The 5,000-nt window shown below is 43.3% G+C and overlaps 3 non-coding genes and 1 pseudogene across 3 annotated transcripts; all 4 read left to right on the top strand.

The window, feature by feature from the left end:
- Positions 1-426: 426 nt before the first annotated feature.
- LOC136736788 (5S ribosomal RNA) lies at positions 427-545 on the top strand. Its single transcript, XR_010811841.1, has one exon. It is a non-coding gene; the product is annotated as a 5S ribosomal RNA (ribosomal RNA).
- A 1,055-nt stretch (positions 546-1,600) lies between these two features.
- LOC136737134 (5S ribosomal RNA) lies at positions 1,601-1,719 on the top strand. The gene has a single exon (XR_010812105.1). It is a non-coding gene; the product is annotated as a 5S ribosomal RNA (ribosomal RNA).
- A 1,066-nt stretch (positions 1,720-2,785) lies between these two features.
- Positions 2,786-2,894, top strand: LOC136736866 (uncharacterized; annotated as a pseudogene).
- A 1,055-nt stretch (positions 2,895-3,949) lies between these two features.
- On the top strand, positions 3,950-4,068 carry LOC136737140 (5S ribosomal RNA). Its single transcript, XR_010812111.1, has one exon. It is a non-coding gene; the product is annotated as a 5S ribosomal RNA (ribosomal RNA).
- Positions 4,069-5,000: the final 932 nt, after the last annotated feature.

Here is a 5,000-nt window from a genome sequence, read left to right as displayed (position 1 = left end):
CTTCTGCTTTCAAAACAAAATGACAACAGGATGAATGCACACACTTGAAAATACAATACATGCAATGTTATGCATCATAGTGATGCAACCTCCTTTCAGTTTCATACTGCATGTCAATTGAAATCCTTACTGAAATGCACACCTTCTCAAGATTGCGCTTGACTGGCGTGTCAGGCACTCAATTACAGCTGTTTTATCAAGAGAATGTGTTCGTTTTGTAATATATAGTTCCGGTCTGGTGTGGCACCCCAGCTAACGCACAACGTTGCCACAATGTTGCCACAACGTGGCGTGTTAGCAGGGACTGTCTGCGGCGCGCTGGTGTGTCCCGGGCTTTAGAGTAGAGAGACAGTTCAACTGTAAGTATGAACGGCAGAAACGGATATTGCCTTCCCTTTAAGTAGAGCGTCAGGGACAGCCTCCCTGGCTTACGGCCATACTAGCCTGAATACGCCCGATCTCGTCCGATCTCGGAAGCTAAGCAGGCTCGGGCCTGGTCAGTACTTGGATGGGAGACCGCCTGGGAATACCAGGTGCTGTAAGCTTTTGCATCTTTTACACACCAGAGGGCGACAAATCACGAGTTTTAACTTTGGATACACGCAATTTCATCATTATTTCAGATTTGACTTCACCAAATACACAGGCATACAATAGATCTTGTTCTCCAACGTAAACGGTCCCTAGTAACTAGGGTACATTCGTAAATAAATTGAGCATCATGGCTAGAAGTGACTAAATGTTGCCTAATCTTTCTCATCGAGAAATGACACAATTACAGCAACACAAAAAGGAACTCCACCGGACAAAGTTCAGTGCTCACAAGGAGCTTCATTCAACACACACGGTTCCATTCCCATTCATGCAAAGCACGAAAGTGTAAAACTTGGGAACATACTTGAGAGCAAAGATCACATTCAATCTCATTCAAGGCACGGATGTGAATGCAACGGGATGAAATTACTGAAATGATGCCTGCCCTCGAACTGTGATGATGGACTACCCGACTCGCCAATAATATTGGGTTCTGGTGTATTGAAATACAGGAGCTGCTGGATTTGTGTGTTTTCTTACCCCCTCACCATAGTTTGTCAAATGTTTAAACAACTGAACTTATATTCAAGGTTTGTTTCTCTTCATATGTTTTACTGGTTTACATTTGTCTCAGCAACCTGTTGAATGATTCTTCAGCTTTCAAAACAAAATGACAACAGGATGAATGCACACACTTGAAAATACAATACATGCAATGTTATGCATCATAGTGATGCAACCTCCTTTCAGTTTCATACTGCATGTCAATTGAAATCCTTACTGAAATGCACACCTTCTCAAGATTGCGCTTGACTGGCGTGTCAGGCACTCAATTACAGCTGTTTTATCAAGACAATGTGTTCGTTTTGTAATATATAGTTCCGGTCTGGTGTGGCACCCCAGCTAACGCACAACGTTGCCACAACGTTTCGTGTTAGCAGGGACTGTCTGCGGCGCGCTGGTGTGTCCCGGACTTTAGAGTAGAGAGACAGTTCAACTGCAAGTATGAGCGGCAGAAACGGATATTGCCTTCCCTTTAAGTAGAGCGTCAGGGACAGCCTCCCTGGCTTACGGCCATACTAGCCTGAATACGCCCGATCTCGTCCGATCTCGGAAGCTAAGCAGGCTCGGGCCTGGTCAGTACTTGGATGGGAGACCACCTGGGAATACCAGGTGCTGTAAGCTTTTGCATCTTTTACACACCAGAGGGCGACAAATCACGAGTTTTAACTTTGGATACACGCAATTTCATCATTATTTCAGATTTGACTTCCCCAAATACACAGGCATACAATAGATCTTGTTCTCCAACGTAAACGGTCCCTAGTAACTAGGGTACATTCGTAAATAAATTGAGCATCATGGCTAGAAGTGACTAAATGTTGCCTAATCTTTCTCATCGAGAAATGACACAATTACAGCAACACAAAAAGGAACTCCACCGGACAGAGTTCAGTGCTCACAAGGAGCCTCATTCAACACACACGGTTCCATTCCCATTCATGCAAAGCACGAAAGTGTAAAACTTGGGAACATACTTGAGAGCAAAGATCACATTCAATCTCATTCAAGGCACGGATGTGAATGCAACGGGATGAAATTACTGAAATGATGCCTGCCCTCGAACTGTGATGATGGACTACCCGACTCGCCAATAATATTGGGTTCTGGTGTATTGAAATACAGGAGCTGCTGGATTTGTGTGTTTTCTTACCCCCTCACCATAGTTTGTCAAATGTTTAAACAACTGAACTTATATTCAAGGTTTGTTTCTCTTCATATGTTTTACTGGTTTACATTTGTCTCAGCAACCTGTTGAATGATTCTTCTGCTTTCAAAACAAAATGACAACAGGATGAATGCACACACTTGAAAATACAATACATGCAATGTTATGCATCATAGTGATGCAACCTCCTTTCAGTTTCTAACTGCATGTCAATTGAAATCCTTACTGAAATGCACACCTTCTCAAGATTGCGCTTGACTGGCGTGTCAGGCACTCAATTACAGCTGTTTTATCAAGACAATGTGTTCGTTTTGTAAAATATAGTTCCGGTCTGGTGTGGCACCCCAGCTAACGCACAACGTTGCCACAACGTTGCCACAAAGTTTCGTGTTAGCAGGGACTGTCTGCGGCGCGCTGGTGTGTCCCGGACTTTAGAGTAGAGAGACAGTTCATTTGCAAGTATGAGCGGCAGAAACGGATATTGCCTTCCCTTTAAGTAGAGCGTCAGGGACAGCCTCCCTGGCTTACGGCCATACTAGCCTGAATACGCCCGATCTCGGAAGCTAAGCAGGCTCGGGCCTGGTCAGTACTTGGATGGGAGACCGCCTGGGAATACCAGGTGCTGTAAGCTTTTGCATCTTTTACACACCAGAGGGCGACAAATCACGAGTTTTAACTTTGGATACACGCAATTTCATCATTATTTCAGATTTGACTTCCCCAAATACACAGGCATACAATAGATCTTGTTCTCCAACGTAAACGGTCCCTAGTAACTAGGGTACATTCGTAAATAAATTGAGCATCATGGCTAGAAGTGACTAAATGTTGCCTAATCTTTCTCATCGAGAAATGATACAATTACAGCAACACAAAAAGGAACTCCACCGGACAAAGTTCAGTGCTCACAAGGAGCCTCATTCAACACACACGGTTCCATTCCCATTCATGCAAAGCACGAAAGTGTAAAACTTGGGAACATACTTGAGAGCAAAGATCACATTCAATCTCATTCAATGCACGGATGTGAATGCAACGGGATGAAATTACTGAAATGATGCCTACCCTCGAACTGTGATGATGGACTACCCGACTCGCCAATAATATTGGGTTCTGGTGTATTGAAATACAGGAGCTGCTGGATTTGTGTGTTTTCTTACCCCCTCACCATAGTTTGTCAAATGTTTAAACAACTGAACTTATATTCAAGGTTTGTTTCTCTTCATATGTTTTACTGGTTTACATTTGTCTCAGCAACCTGTTGAATGATTCTTCTGCTTTCAAAACAAAATGACAACAGGATGAATGCACACACTTGAAAATACAATACATGCAATGTTATGCATCATAGTGATGCAACCTCCTTTCAGTTTCATACTGCATGTCAATTGAAATCCTTACTGAAATGCACACCTTCTCAAGATTGCGCTTGACTGGCGTGTCAGGCACTCAATTACAGCTGTATTATCAAGACAATGTGTTCGTTTTGTAAAATATAGTTCCGGTCTGGTGTGGCACCCCAGCTAACGCACAACGTTGCCACAACGTTTCGTGTTAGCAGGGACTGTCTGCAGCGTGCTGGTGTGTCCCGGACTTTAGAGTAGAGAGACAGTTCAACTGCAAGTATGAGCGGCAGAAACGGATATTGCCTTCCCTTTAAGTAGAGGGTCAAGGACAGCCTCCCTGGCTTACGGCCATACTAGCCTGAATACGCCCGATCTCGTCCGATCTCGGAAGCTAAGCAGGCTCAGGCCTGGTTAGTACTTGGATGGGAGACCGCCTGGGAATACCAGGTGCTGTAAGCTTTTGCATCTTTTACACACCAGAGGGCGACAAATCACGAGTTTTAACTTTGGATACACGCAATTTCATCATTATTTCAGATTTGACTTCCCCAAATACACAGGCATACAATAGATCTTGTTCTCCAACGTAAACGGTCCCTAGTTACTAGGGTACATTCGTAAATAAATTGAGCATCATGGCTAGAAGTGACTAAATGTTGCCTAATCTTTCTCATCGAGAAATGACACAATTACAGCAACACAAAAAGGAACTCCACCGGACAAAGTTCAGTGCTCACAAGGAGCCTCATTCAACACACACGGTTCCATTCCCATTCATGCAAAGCACGAAAGTGTAAAACTTGGGAACATACTTGAGAGCAATGATCACATTCAATCTCAATCAAGGCACGGATGTGAATGCAACGGGATGAAATTACTGAAATGATGCCTGCCCTCGAACTGTGATGATGGACTACCCGACTCGCCAATAATATTGGCTTCTGGTGTATTGAAATACAGGAGCTGCTGGATTTGTGTGTTTTCTTACCCCCTCACCATAGTTTGTCAAATGTTTAAACAACTGAACTTATATTCAAGGTTTGTTTCTCTTCATATGTTTTACTGGTTTACATTTGTCTCAGCAACCTGTTGAATGATTCTTCTGCTTTCAAAACAAAATGACAACAGGATGAATGCACACACTTGAAAATATAATACATGCAATGTTATGCATCATAGTGATGCAACCTCCTTTCAGTTTCATACTGCATGTCAATTGATATCCTTACTGAAATGCACACCTTCTCAAGATTGCGCTTGACTGGCGTGTCAGGCACTCAATTACAGCTGTTTTATCAAGACAATGTGTTCGTTTTGTAAAATATAGTTCCGGTCTGGTGTGGCACCCCAGCTAACGCACAACGTTGCCACAACGTGGCATATTAGCAGGG

This window comes from Amia ocellicauda, unplaced genomic scaffold, assembly GCF_036373705.1.
Source record: "Amia ocellicauda isolate fAmiCal2 unplaced genomic scaffold, fAmiCal2.hap1 HAP1_SCAFFOLD_47, whole genome shotgun sequence".
In the NCBI taxonomy this organism is placed as follows: domain Eukaryota; kingdom Metazoa; phylum Chordata; class Actinopteri; order Amiiformes; family Amiidae; genus Amia; species Amia ocellicauda.
The sequence above is the reverse complement of the archived record's forward strand: the minus strand, read 5'-3'. Positions and strand labels throughout refer to the sequence as shown.